The 15,280-nt window shown below is 41.2% G+C and overlaps 1 protein-coding gene across 3 annotated transcripts in view; it reads left to right on the top strand.

Moving 5' to 3' along the window:
- Positions 1 to 15,280, top strand: part of LOC102743782 (S-adenosyl-L-methionine-dependent tRNA 4-demethylwyosine synthase TYW1) — a 193,645-nt gene that overhangs the window by 118,143 nt on the left and 60,222 nt on the right. The gene's annotated exons all lie outside the window — the stretch shown is intronic.

Here is a 15,280-nt window from a genome sequence, read left to right as displayed (position 1 = left end):
AGTTGCTATTTTCTGTTAGTTCTGCCTCTTCTTCTCTTGTAGCAATTCTCCTTTCCTGTCCTCTGCTTTGGCCTGCAGTTCTTCACGCTTTACCCAAACATGACAGATAATGAGAATTACTACAGGATCTTGAAAAATTACAGTTTCTTATTCCTAGTGGGATTTGAAAATCTGCATTTTAAGCATCCCAAGTGACTTGATGTGCAGGCCCCATTTGGGACTCATCATCCCAGAAAACCGCCCTCTCTCTCCTTTGCCCAGCGCTTACTTTACCATTCCTAATCCATCCCTGTCTGGCCTCAGGAAGGCGATACTCACTACCCTGCTTCTGTTGGCATTTTTGCAGATGCGCCCACCACTTTTTTTGAGTCTTTGGTTACCTCCTCAGAGCCTAGATTGTCCTTTCTTTCCATTTCTTTGACTTGTAGAGATTCTATGTGACCTTCAAGGCTCAGCGTCATTGTTACTTTAATTTTGAAGCCTTTTCCAGTGGCAAACAGCTGCCCCTGTCTCCCTTCTTCAGTTTTATATCTATAAACACACATGATCTCTTTTATCTTAGCTTCTCTTCTCCTCAACTGGATTCCTTATTCCTGTCTGAATTCCACACAGACTCTAGCACAGCACATTTAATGGTATTTGAATGTGTTTCTTAAAAGAATGAATGGGTGGAAACTCAACGGTAAGATGTACATACACATTTTCTTGACTGCTCAGATGTTTAAAACTCCCTCTTCCCCCATTTTATGCTGGAGAAGTTAAATCAGTACTTTTTTTGGTGATTTGGCAATTAACACTGACATTATTTAGGCAATGCGAAGTCGGCATTTGGTTTCTGATCTGCCTGGGATTATTTATAAATAATAAAGCTAGGTGGATTATTTATAAAGCTGGCAAGCTGGGTGCTTCGTGGTTCCTAAAATCTCTTTGTCTCTGGACTTCACCCTTAGCTCTATCACTTTTCCCTGTTGCTGAGATAGGAGGTACGTGGCCTACGAGTCAGAATGCGCTTAGATAGAGGGCAGACAGCAGGAACTGGTATTATCAGACACATCTGAGATTGTTACCTAGGCTGTATTCCGAGTCAGCTGTGGAAGATGAGAAGTGGGCATTAGTAGAATGGCTTAATAGCTTCTTTTATTATTCTTTTGGCCAAAATTTTCCACAAAATGCATTCTTATCTTGAAGTTACTAGCCTTTACATGTCCGCTTCAATTCTAAGTACTTTGGGTTGACTCATTGAGAGTAATTAGTAACTTAAAGTTCTGCAGTATTTTCTAACCTCTGAGCTTTTTACCTATAACATCATTATTGTGTCCATGTAACTCTGGTTGGAAAAGTTTCCTTGGGCTATTTAAACTATCTGCTGGCAGATGGGGCGCCTGGGTGGCTCAGTTGTGGTTAAGCCTCCATGACTCTTGATCTTGGCTCAGGTCATGATCTCATGGGTCGTGAGTTCCAGCCCAATGTTGGGCTCTGTGCTGGATGTGGAGCCTCCTTTAAAAAAAATGTTAAACTATCTGCTGGATCAACGCAACCACATTCTAACCACTTTGTAGCAATTAGAGTTCATGTTTCTTATTGTATTGTTTACATTGCCATTTAAGAAGGAAGATCTTTGGCAGGAAGCTGCTCTTAAAAGTTTTCTTAAATTAATTGTAGCTATGTTACTTCCTTCTGAGTATCTAATATTATTTGTATAGTAGATACTATCAAGAAAGGTCTCTTTTACTGCTGTTTAACACTCAAAACTAAAACACTTATGTTCTAACTGTACTTACTAGCTAGCGTCAAACTGTAATCTGGTATCATTGAGTTTTTAAATAAAAACTTTTAAATAAGGGTGACTTTTAAGATATTTTCATTAGAACATCTATACATCTATACTATTCTCTTTTGTACTTGCTTAGGCTCTTAGTACTTGAGTACTTTTTGTTACTTGTTTTAGGCTTAGCAAGGAAAGGCATTAGAAGAGAAAGAATTTCTTGAACTTTATAAACAGAGAAATTTGATTTGTCCCGAGATTTTCAGCCTGTTTATGAGCTAATGCAACCCAAAGTAGTAGAAGGTAGGAGGATATTTTGTTTTTTTTTGTTGTTTTTTTTTTACCCTTGGCAAGCATAGTGTTTATACTTCCAGATCTTTATCCTTTGTCAGAATGGTCCGTTTCAAATATGAGGAGAGAAATATATTAGTACTTGAGTATGTGGAGCTAAAAAGCAATTCCATCAAGATAACACAGCAAAAAATGTGTTAGCTTCAGTTTCCGTCCACGATAGCTACTTGTCAAACAGTCCTTTTTTGAAAAAAGAGAAATCCATCTTGTACAAGACAACACTGCCTACCTTTGTGTCTACCTTTGGCAGTAGACTTTTATCAGCAGTGTGACCAGATGTGTTTCTGCTGCCAGCTTGAAGATCCAGTAGGATAAGCAATAATAACGATATGCTTGAAACTCATATTTGAAAAGAAAAAAAAAAGTTTTCTGCATTACACTTTCTTGGATAACAAAAGTGAACATTAGCACTCTTTCTGCAGATGTGAGTATGCTCTGACCTGATGTTATTGGAGTTATTATTGTTTCATTGTTAAGAAGGGCTTATTGTATGTTGAGATAGCTTTATCTCTAATATTTAGATAAAGCAATATATCCATGTGGCCCACAGTTTGCAGATTAAAAAAGCAAACATTTAATATTTGACTTCCTTATCTATGATCGTAAAAACATTACCTGTTCATTGTGGAAATTACTTGGGGGAAATAAAGAGAAATATAAAGAAGCAAGGAAAGAAGTTTCCTATAAATCCAGGACCTTGAGACAACTACTGCTAACATTTAAAGTACTTCTATTTAATCCTTTGGGGAGAGTGCTTTTTTACATATATCATTCAATTTTATATGTTGCTTTTTGTTGTTAAACTCAGGTCATAGCGTGTTTCCGTGCTACTGATATTTCTGTGTGAACTTCATGTTAAGGACAGCTTAGTCTTTCATCTCAGTGTGAGATAATAGAAAGTATTTATATATTGGTTTCTGCACCTAGTTCCTGGCACAGAACTCCTAGAACATTTGTAATTTTCTAAGTGGTAAGAACACAAGGAGCATCTCTTGTTTTAGTATTTTGTTTTTGACCCCATACTTAACATAGGGCTCCTAAAACCCTTGTAGATTCCTGAGTGATAAGACCACGAGGACCATTGTTGTTCTAATGAGGGGACTCTGGGTGGACTCCTAGGTGGCTCCTAGATTGGGGCTGGTCACCAGAAAGACCAAGCTGATTAGAAGGTTGGAATTTTCTGCAAATTCTCCCCACTCTCTAGAGAGGAGAGAGGGGCTGGAAATGGAGTAAATAATTGATCATACCTATGTGAGGAAGCCTCCATAAAAATCCCAATAGGAGGTTTGGGGAGCTTCCTGGTTGGTGAACAGTTTATACCAGGAGTGTAACACACCCCAGCTCCATGGGGACAGAAGTCCCTGGGCTGGCTCCCAGATCTTACCCTATATATCTCTTCACCTGGTTGTTTATCTGTATCCATTAATAAACTGGTAATTGTGAGTGTTTCCCTGAGGTCTGTAAGCTGCTCTAGCAAATTAACCAAATCTGAAGGGGAAGGTCATGGGACCCTCTGATTTATATGGCCCATTGGTCAGAAGCCTAGGTGACAAGCTAGATTTGTCATTGGCATGTAAAGTGTGCTGTAGTGACAGAAAAGAGTTAAATTGTAGAACACCCAGCTGGTATCGCAGAGAATTGCTTGGTGGGGAAAACCCCTCACACGTTTGGTGACCAGAAGTGTTCTGTGTGCATTATCAGTAAGGGAGACCCACAGGAGAGGACACTAGGTTTTCCCCTGGTCACTCAGCTTCCTGATCCTTGGCCAGGAGGGGGATCCAGCAAGAGTGTGTCGTGTTCTGGCACACTTGTTTAATTGTGGGGGCCTGACAGTAAGTCAGGTTCCTGTCTTTTTTTTTAAATAAAGATTTATTTATTTTTTAGAGCAAGAACACCCGAGTGGGGGGAGGGGCAGGGGGAGAAGGAGAGGGAGAGAGAATCTCAAGCAGACTTCCTGGAGCCCCGTGCAGGGCTCAGTCTCAGGACCCTGAAATCATGACCTGAGCTGAAATCAAGAGTCGGCTGCTTGACCGACGGAGCCCCCCAGGCACCCCCGGGTTCCTGCCTTTATCACACTTGAGAGGGAGCCTTGGTGCCTCTGCTGCTCGAGTTGCCACACACACGTTTTGTCATTTTTAAACATTTCTAATGTCAGGGACAGCCAGAGATGGCATGTCATATTTAATTGGTAGCATTGTTATTTTCATAAAGGAGCGAGAGAAAATAATTGTGTCTTACAATCTAGAGTATCTTAGATGCAATGAAGTAGCATATCTTCTTCCTTCCCTCCTTTTTAGGATGAGCGAGTCTCCCCTCCATCGTTCTGACTCGTTCCCCTGCTTATTGACCTGTTTGACTTCCACCTACCATCACTGATGCCAAAGTCTACTCTTGAGCCTTATAGTCCATCTGATTGTGGTCTGGATCTGTTTTTTTTTTTTTAAGATTTTATTTATTTATTTGACAGAGAGAGACACAGCGAGAGCAGGAACACAAGCAGGGGGAGTGGGAGAGGGAGAAGCAGGCTTCCCATGGAGCAGGGAGCCCGATGTGGGGCTTGACCCCAGGACCCTGGGATCATGACCTGAGCCGAAGACAGACGCTTAACGACTGAGCCACCCAGGTTCCCCTGGATCTGTTTTTATTACCATCTTTTCTTAGGCTTTATCTTGCAAGAGCAAGATACCTTCTTCTAACCTGTGAGCCCTCTCCATGGGCACGGGCCTCCCGGGGTGTTGATTCCATCCAGCCTGGGTTTAATGCCACTTTACCCTCCTCCACTTGACTAAAAGGATGTCCTGGTTTTAGCCACTTTTGAAATCAGACCAAGACTGCTGTGCTTGATCTCTCCAGTAGTGTTATCCAAAGCCAGTGTCTACAAACTGACTAGTTCCCTCCAATGCCAGGAAGTCAGGTTTTCTCCAGATCTGACTTCTACCTACACTTGTTTTAGGGAAAGATGAACATGTTGCATCTTAGGTTCATGTTGAGGCATCAGGTAATCAGGTCAGGCAGGTAATGGCTTAGGCGGCTTGGGGACTCAGCAGTGTTAGAGTATGAACACGTAGATGTGACTGTCATCTCTGTAGCAGCAGGTCGCTGTTGAAGGCAACAAAGGGGATGGAATTGTCCAAGAAGTAGAGGTCTAGGGAGGGCCAAAGAAGGAGCCTTAGGGAAAACAAATTTTGAAGCTTTCGAAATGAGGAGCATAGAGAGAGTGAGTCTGGGAAAAATTTGATAAAGGTGTTGGTGCAATTCCATGCAAGTGTGGTATGTTATATACAATTCAAAGAAACAGGTTCCAGAAAGATAAAAGGGGAAGGTTAAGGTATGAGGAAAAAGAAACTTGGTTTATCAGTTGGTCTCTAACGACTATGTCAAAAGGAAGTAGACTACAGTGTTTTGTGTAGAAGCCGCTGTGTAGTGGGTTGAATGGGAAGAATGAAATGGAGAGAGTGAACAGTAGATACTAATGTAATGTATATTAACCTTTTGAACCAAGAGCAACAGTATTATTTAATGAAGGAATTAAAGGTATTCCCTTTTATCAGATAATTGTCTAAGCATATCTGCTAAAAACCAATATGAAAATAAATATTACTGTAATGAAGAAAATAAGAAGACTCATATGCCACCAGAATTCAAAGATAAAAAACACTATTGCTCCATCTTCCAGATCTATATATCCAGAAAATATTGTGTATCTTCTAGAGTTTTAACTCATGTGTGTATGTATATGTATGTGTATTTTACTTACAAAATGAAATCATACCATACATATTTTTACAACTGTACTTTTTATTTATAATACCACAATTAAAATATTTATTGAAAATATCAACTTCTGTCACCATAGATTAATTTTGCCTGTTTTATAATATAACAATTTAATTTTGCCTTTGGCAGCCTTCCCTGACTCCCTCCTTCCTCTTCCCTTGTTTATATCCCACAGTGCCTGTATCCAGAACCTGAAAGGTCCATGTGTTTTTGCGCACCATGGTATTCCCAGCTTCCCTCACGGTGTGACACACAATTGCCACGTGATCAGAAGGGACCGATCCACTCCCCTCTTGATGTGTATTTAGTAGTTCCCCAATGATTTGTCTTGGTGTGATAGTTACGAGCTTGGGATTCCGAAACAAGACTAAGTTTGAATTGTATCTCCTACCACTTCTTGGCTATGTAGTATCGGACATGGGGCTCAGTTTTGTCATCTGTAAAATGGGATTAATAACAGTGCCTACCTCATAAGGTCTAGTTAGAAACATCTAAAAACATCATGGAGTGCTTGTGTTTAAATTTTAAAATATAATGCCCTCTATCACCGATCTTGTATATGGGATTGATTTTGGACATTTTAAAAGATACAGTAAGTAAGATGGTAAATACCAACATAACCATCATCTAGTTTAAGAAATAAAATATTATAAATTCAGTTGTAGTCCCTGTGAACCTCTTTTCTATTATATTTCCTTTCCTCTCTTTCAGAGGTAATCAGTATCTATTTTGTGTTTATCATTCCATGCTATTTTTATATTTCTATATTTACAACTCCATAAATAGCTGTTTTCCATATAATAAAACTGTATATAATAGTATCATCCTATAAATATCATTTTGCAACTTTTCCTTTTTTTGTGACCATTTAAAAAAAAATAAAATTGACTATTTTAACTATTTTTACATGGACAGTTCAGTAGCATTAAATCCATTCACATTGTTGTGTAACCATCACCACCATCCATCTCCAGAACTGTCTTCCCAAACAAACTATATACCCCTTAAACAGGAACTCCCATTCCCCCCTTCCCTGCAATTTTTGTTGGTTGGTTGAAGACTATATTTGTGAGGTTTACTTAAGTTGCTACTTTTTGCTTTTGAGATACTATAACTGCTACGTAGCCATCCATCCTATCAGTATCCCATAGTGTATCAGTCGTTCTCCTGGGGGTGGGCATTTCGGTTTTTCTGAAGTTTTCAACTCTCAGTGAACATTGATGAAAGTGTCTCTTGTGTATCTGGGCAGTAATTTCTTTACAGCTCATAGCTAGCAGTGAAGGTTGCGGGACTATAGGGATATACACATCTTCAGCTAGATTTCTTTTTTTTTTCAAAGTACTCAGGACACTGGCTGTATACTTCAGAGGCTAGTGTAGGAGACTTTCCATTTTCTGTCCTCACAAGCAGGTGATACTGTCGGCTTTTTAAATTTTTCCAAGCTGATGGATGTGACTTGGTGTCTGTTTGTGGTTTTATTTTGCATTCCTCTCATGAGGGGGGTGAGCATCTTCTCATGTTTTGGTCCATTTCCTTAATCCCCTTTATATACCTTGCTTATTTTTCCACTGGTTGTTTATATTATTTTTTTCAGTGATGGGTCTTTCCCTAACATTGGTAGGGTTTGTTTTCTCACTTCCTTCCAGACTCCATTCAGATAGCACCTTATCAGAGAGTTCTTTTTTTTTTTTTTTTTAAAGATTTTATTTATTTATTTGAGACAGAGAGAATGAGAGACAGAGAGCATGAGAGGGAGGAGGGTCAGAGGGAGAAGCAGACTCCCTGCCGAGCAGGGAGCCCGATGCGGGACTCGATCCCGGGACTCCAGGATCATGACCTGAGCCGAAGGCAGTCGCTTAACCAACTGAGCCCCCGAGGCGCCCTATCAGAGAGTTCTTTGCTGACCATCCTATGGAATGGAGTTCCCCTCCTCGGCAGCATTCTGGTCCCTCTTCCCTGCCGATTTTTCACATAGCACAGGTCACTGCCTGACTTGTGTGTTTATCATCCATCTCTTCCCCAATTCGAACATGAGCTCGCGGGAGCAGGGACATTGTCTCGTTCCCTGCTGGATCCTCAGTGGCTCCAATTGTACTTTGCCTGTAGTATGCATTTAATAAATATTTGTAGAATGAATATAAGAACACATGTATGCTGGTATTCAGGTTCCCAGAAATGATGACCACCCCCCCCACCTTGGGCTATGTAGAGTAAACAAATGCTAAAGGATAATAAAAAGACCCTATTTATCCGACTTTGTGAGCCCGAGCAGGGTGAGTGCATCCAGTTCGTCAGAGAACCTAGGGAAAAGGACAGATTTCTGCTGGTCCAGAAAAACTCAAGTTGACAAAGATACAGGTACCATGCTTAATTCTGCCCGTCCCCACTCAGCGCCTACAACAACTGGGTAACAGCTCCTCTGAACCAGTGGAGTGGAGACACAAATGTTCTGTGTCCATGTTTCTTTTTCACTTGAGATATACTTACATACCCTGAAATTCTCCCTTCCAAAGTGTGCAAGTCAGTGATTTTTACTACATTCACCATGCTGGGCAACCATCACTACTATGTCATTTCTGAACATTTTCATCACCCCAGCCTTTTATTTATAATGTTAAAACTTTCTTTTTTTTTTTTTTTGAAAGCCTTTATGGTTTGTGCTTAGGTCTTCGAATCCCTGTGTCTCTCTGTAGAGTGCGTGCTGCCTTCCAGGGCTGCTGTTCCTAGGGGTCTGCCCAGCAAACCCACACATGCTCCGTCTGGCACTCGCCCAGCAGTTCCTGCGGTGTTTGCCCCCGTCCTCCAGGTCTGCATCACCCCAGCCTCGCTGGCGAGACTGGAGGCTAGGTTCAGAATTGAACTACATATAAGGCAGACATTGGATCTTGCAGAGAGCATTATTACTACAAGCTTTTATGTTTAATAATAAAGTTCCAGTAGCTAACATTTATTAAATGATGGCTTACTAAATTCTAGAACTGCTAATCCTTTATGCGCATCATTTTGCTTTATCTTTGCACATTTCTTATGAGGTAGATATTGAGAAAACGGAGGCTTCCGAAGTTGTTTGGCTTCCTGGTGTTCTTTCATTATCTTTTAGCATGTGTTTGTGGAGGTCGTCATTGCTGAGAAACTGAATACCGGCTACGGAGGCCGTCAGACTGGTATTTGGACTCCAGTTTGGTTGCAGAGGGCTTCATTTTGTCAGCTGTTACTCTATATCCAGAAGATAGAAGTTAGTTCTGCTACCTAAAGTTACCATTTTTCCCTCTCTTGTTTATTCTATGAGCCAGGACAATAAGATGCATTTCTATATTATATAATGTAATGAGGTGGAAATTTTCATGGGTTAGCAAAAGTTTATGAAAACATTGTAATTATGGAATTCTGTAATGATCTCTTACCAAGATATTAGTTCTGGGGGAAGATTTCCTCTGATCTGAATAATGAATTAAATTATAAATTGCCTGTTGTTTCACATGGGAAGGAAATATTTTTGGATTTAATCATCATCATCATGTCTAATTCAAAGTGCTAGCTGATGGGCTAGGAAGACTGTGACAGTAGTCTGTACTTTGAGGAAATGTAGGTCCATGTACTATGCATCAGTACATTATGAGCTCAGCATGAAAACGTAGACACAATTGACTGTTGAGACTAACATATTTTAGGGAGTGGAAAAATTACAAGTTTTCCTGTTTTTTTTTTAAAGATTTTATTTATTTATTTGACAGAGAAAGACACAGCGAGAGAGGGAACACAAGCAGGGGGAGTGGGAGAGGGAGAAGCAGGCTTCCTGCAGAGCAGGGAGCCCGATGCGGGGCTCGATCCCAGGACCCTGAGATCATGACCTGAGCTGAAGGCAGTCGCTTAACCGACTGAGCCACCCAGGCGCCCAAGTTTTCCTGTTTTCTTAGAGGTGTTTTTGGTTGAGAATTGGTTGGTTCACGTGACCCCCTTTCCTCCACCGCTTTTAGAAAGAAATGTGCTGAAACTAAAGAGACACTAATCAAATCCTCAGAATTCCTCCTGCCTTGCAATTCACCCCTTTATTGTTATTTGCTTCTAAGACTGAGACTTTTTCTTCATCGCTTGCTAAGTGCAGAATTACAGAATATTCTGAACTGTACTTTTTTAAGCATATATTTGATAGCCATACCTCACAGAAAATGGTAAAATGCTCTTTGCTGTTTCTCTTGGGTGAAATGCTCCTAAACCGGCATTAAAGGAACTCAGCTTGGTAGGGGTGGAATAATGCAACATCACGTCACCAGTTTAAACAAAGCCTCTGGGAGGCATTGCTCATTGCTCGGTGACTTGGTCTGCAGAGCTGAACATTGCAGCTCCCGCATTGGATAGATTTGTATGTCTAGAGGTGGGCACTGAGACCCAGGCTTAAAAAGAGAAATCCTCTGAGGTGGCCTGTGGGAGGAATTCGTGAAGCATGAGGCCTCCTGCCAGGAGGGCCTGCACCTTCATCACCGTGGTGCTTAGTAAGTGCTTCCCTAAAGAGGTGTTACAGCCACAAAACGACCTGATCTTAGCAGCAGGGAGAGTCCCACGCTCCCACCCCAGGTCCCTCTTCTTGATCTCAGGGCACTGAGAAATACGTTTAGACCGAGAAACCTGGAGATGGCTGCTCATCCAGAACCAGCCACGTGTTCTTGCTAAATATTTGAAGTGGCTTTTGAGAAAGCCTCTAGGCAGCTACCTCACTGGGGCTCTGGGCTCGCTTTGCCGACAGTACACCTCACAGACAAGAGCAGGGGCTTCCATCCCAGTCGCGCTGGCCTCTGTACTGACACCCTCTTCTGGGGAGCCTTGGCTTTCACGGGGCTTGATTCCTAGAACGTGTGTAGCCACTTCTACTAAACACAAGAGGGTGATAAAGTCCTGTGTGACCTTCTAGGCCAGGACATCGCCATTTACTTGTCACTACCCTTCTGTATTTATTCTGTGGGCGTCTACTTTGGGCTGCCTTAGACCAGCTGTGGCTCCCGGCTTTGTATGAACCCTAGGAAATGTAGTGTTTAGCCAAGGCCTATCTGTATGGTGTCAAGCAGGAAGTGTGGGCTACTGAATTGCTGGCCCTCCTGGCCAATCAAGAACATGCAGTGATTTCTGAAAATCTGTGGGGACTACTGGAGGATCATCCTGTATTCATCCACACTGAACGCTTTGGTAGCCCGTCTAAAGAAAGGTCTAGTCTCTAGCCACTAAATAACAGTTGAAAGTGATCAAGAAAATTTGACAAGGATAGGGGCAGCTGCTTGTAGACAGTTGTCCCTGGCCAGAATCAAAAGCCACGAGAGCAGGTGCATGGGGACCCTAGTCCTCTTGTGCTGGCAGAGTGCTCTTCAGGTGGTCTGCAGCACGCGCTCAAGGTGGAGAAGGGCGGAGGAGGCTACAAGTTGGATCCTTGGTTGCTTTGGTTACAGTGAACTTCGTTGCTGTTAAGATTCAACCCTGATTCTCGGGCACCTGGGTGGCTCAGATGGTTGAGCATCTGCCTTCGGCTCAGGTCATGATCCCAGGGTCCTGGGATTGAGTCCCGCGTCGGGCTCCCTGCTCCTTGGGAGCCTGCTTCTCCCTCTGCCCCTCTCTCTCTCTGTCTCACATGAATGAATAAATTAAAAAAAAAAAAAAAAAGATTGAACCCTGATTCTCAGCACTCGTATCCTAGCGAGACGATGGGCTAGATGCCTGCGTGGCCTCAGGCTTTTGACAGAGCTTGTGCTCCGGAGCCACACTCCCTGTGTTTTTAAAGACTGGCTCCACCGCTGAGAACTTTGTGATATCAGGCAGCATCCATGTGCTTCAGTTCCTTTTCTGCAAGATGGGGATAACAGGGCACCCCACCTCATCACGTTATTGTGAGGAGTAGATGAGTTATTATGGAAAGTATTACTGGAAAGGCCTGTGAAACAGAGTTAAGACTTAATAAGTAAACGGTAACATACTTATAACTCTCCAAAAAGGCTTAATGGAAATTTATAATCTATATTTCATTTTGAGGATTTTATATGCCCCAGATTTTAAAAATATGTATTCTTTTAAATAAAAATTACTCACGGGTGCCTGGGTGGCTCATTCGTTAAGCGTCTGCCTTCAGCTCAGGTCATGATCCTGGAGTCCTGGGATCGAGTCCCGCATCGGGCTCCCAGCTCAGCGGGGAGCCTGCTTCTCCCTCTGACCCTCTCCGCTCTCATGCTGTTTCTCTCTCTCTCTCTCAAATAAATAAAATCTTTAAAAAAAAAATAAAAAAAAATAAAAATTACTCTGTGAAAACACAGACTTAAATTTATATCTATTTTGGATATGCACATTTTAAAGCATTCCAAGTTTACCTGGTCTCTCTGCTTTGAATGTTTAGACCAGAAATGACCTTTTTTTTTTTTTTTTAAAGATTTTATTTATTTATTTGAGAGAGAGAATGAGAGAGAGAGAGCACATGAGAGGGGGGAGGGTCAGAGGCAGAAGCAGGCTCCCTGCTGAGCAGGGAGCCCGATGCAGGACTCGATCCCGGGACTCCAGGATCATGACCTGAGCCAAAGGCAGTCACTTAACCAACTGAGCCACCCAGGCGCCCTTTTTTTTTTTTTAAATAAAGAAAAAACTGTAACTTTAGAGGCAGGAGAAATTCAGTACAGGAGGGAAATTCTGAAAAGAGTTTTGATACAAACATCTTCAGCACATAATCTCTCTTGCTTTACTTTATGTATGTTATCTGTGGATCCTTTTTTTGTCTTGAGTTTTAAAATGCAATAAATATCTAACACTTGAAGCAAGTATATTTAGACACATGTATACACATATATATTTATAAACATGTATGTGCATGTGTTTTTTGTGGTATCTCCATGTTCATTTATTTGTTTATTTTTTAAAGATTTTATTTATTTATTTGACAGAGAGAGACACAGCGAGAGAGGGAACATAAACAGGGGGAGTGGGGGAGGGAGAAGCAGGCTTCCCGCCGAGCAGGGAGCCCGATGTGGGACTCGATCCCAGGATTCTGGGATCATGACCTGAGCCGAAGGCAGACGCTTAACGACTGAGCCACCCAGGCGCCCTCTCCATGTTTATTTATATATATAAGATGTTATGTGTATACACACACACACACACGTATGTGTACGTATATATGTATTTTGCAGTATCTCCAAATAAAAAATTTAAGTCTCAAACATGAGAAACTGTAAAGATCACCATATGAAGAGTATGTTCTGTTTCTCTCTTAAGGATTATCATTATATTCCTTCATGACCTGTTAATGTAAGAAGGAAAAAATCCCTTGTCTTTTGCCTTTAGAACTTAGAAAATACTAGTCAAGCCTCTCATTTCTTTCCTTGAATTTTTCTCAGTTATATGATGGTGTGTTTTGGGATGGGGATAGTTTTGAAAAAAAGATTTCTAAATCAAAGTTTAAAGTTAGTAAAGCGAATAAAGTTAGGAAAGTTTAAAAGACCAAACTATTTTAAACTTAATGAAAATGCTACTACCAATCATTAAGTAAAAGAGTAATAAACCCAATAGAGAAATAAGCCAAAGATACAAACCCTTAATGGAAAATGAAATACAAATGGCCCATAAATATAGATAAAAATGTCAGTGAGGAAACAAGGGCTCTTATACATCTCTGGTGAGAATATAAATTGGTACAACCTCATCTTTGAAGGACATTTTTATGCTATCTATTAAAATAAAAAATGCATGTGCCCTTTGAGTGAGTGGTTCATATCTGGTAATTTACCCTGAGACATAGTTACATCCGCATGAAGTAAAATATATGTAAGATTATTCATTGTGACATTATTTATAATAGCAAAAGATTGGAAGCAAACTAAATATCCATCAGCAGAGAACCAGTTAAATAAAATATTGTACAGCCTTCTGTGTACAGAAAGTGTGACTTCTCTTTGACCCGAGTGTCTGAAGGTGGAGGGAGGTCTCTGGCTGTTTTCCTCTTTGTACCCTTTCAGAGTGTTCTTACTTTTAAAAAGGATAACCATCAGAAGCTGCCCCAAGAAAGTAATTTTTCTAGGGAAAAGAATCATAAATACTGTTTTGTATGCCTTTTCTTTTTAGTGTTAACAGTCATTACTGAAGCTTGACTAAAGCAGAGAAGGTGTTGTAGAAGCTAAAACGCTCCTAGCAGATTGTAAACCAGATAATAGTGGGTTATAGAAATTAGGACATGTTAATTGTCTCACGTACAAATATTTTCATCTTAAGCACTTTTTCAACATTACATATATTTGTTTTTCTTAAATATTCTACCCAACACATAAAATAATTCCCAAGACTTACACTCGTGACTGGTCATCTTAAACATTTTATTTGATTACCATTTGGTACAGTGTTTACTGAGAAACAGACTTTTCTTTCAGATTCCGTCTCCAGTTTTTGTTGTTGTTGCTTTTTGGGTTTTTACCCTTTTGAGGCTTTTGGGCAGTGATTGTTTCCGCAGTTAGTGTTTAGTCAGAGTATTTGATGGAACCCCATGGGGGTCTTTCCAGTCTTCAGAAAGTGAGCGTAGGGGAGGTACTTTATCCCACCATGGCACATACCAGCTCTGTTACCTTGGCTGAATGACTGAACCTTGGCTTCCACACCAGTTAAGTGGGGTTAAGAGGAGTTCCTTACGTGCCGGGCTGCATTTAGGGATTAAGTGACATAACACATGTAAAACGCTTAGTACAGTGGTTGGTGTGTGGGCTTCATAACGTTAATGCTATTCTTGATGAAATTAGTTCAGACTTAAATAGTGATCATCTGCCTCCTAGAATAATTTTTGGTTACAAATGATTGTCAGCATTTTAGAGGCTTTGTTTTTACTGTACTCATTTCATCCAACTCTGACTTTGAGTTTATTTTGTTTCCAGTCTTGTGCTAGGCCCGGGGATATAATTGGCTATGGTCGGGTGCCCTAGAGGAATTGCAGTCTTCTGGGGACAAACAGACAATTTCACCAGGAGGTGACAAGTGCTGGGAGGATGCACAGGGACTACAAGAGCATAAGGAGTCCCTGGGATCAGAAGCTTCCTGAAGGAGGTGACAGGAACTGAGCCTGAGACTTAACCATCAGTTGTTACTTAAGGCATAATCTGTAAAGGCCACAGGTTGATACGGAGTTAAAAGTAGGCTTCCCTTCAACCCTGGTCTCCCGGCTGCCCAGTGCTCCTTGAGAGCCCCCACCGATTCCTAAGGTGCATTCCCAGTGGGAAAGAAGAGCAGAGCTCAGAGATACAAAAAGCTTGTGTGGCTTGTTAGCAGGTTCAGTTCTGCAGGTATCCAAAAGCAATGGGGTGGGTGGGGTGAGGAGTGGAATGACAAGAGATAAAAGTAGTATTAGGAGGTTCTTCAGCTGTGGTAAAAAAAAAAAAA

The sequence above is a fragment of the Leptonychotes weddellii genome, chromosome 5 (assembly GCF_054177405.1).
Source record: "Leptonychotes weddellii isolate Sample4059 chromosome 5, ASM5417740v2, whole genome shotgun sequence".
NCBI classification, from domain to species: domain Eukaryota; kingdom Metazoa; phylum Chordata; class Mammalia; order Carnivora; family Phocidae; genus Leptonychotes; species Leptonychotes weddellii.
Note: the sequence above shows the minus strand (reverse complement) of the source record. Positions and strands in the feature narration are given on the sequence as shown.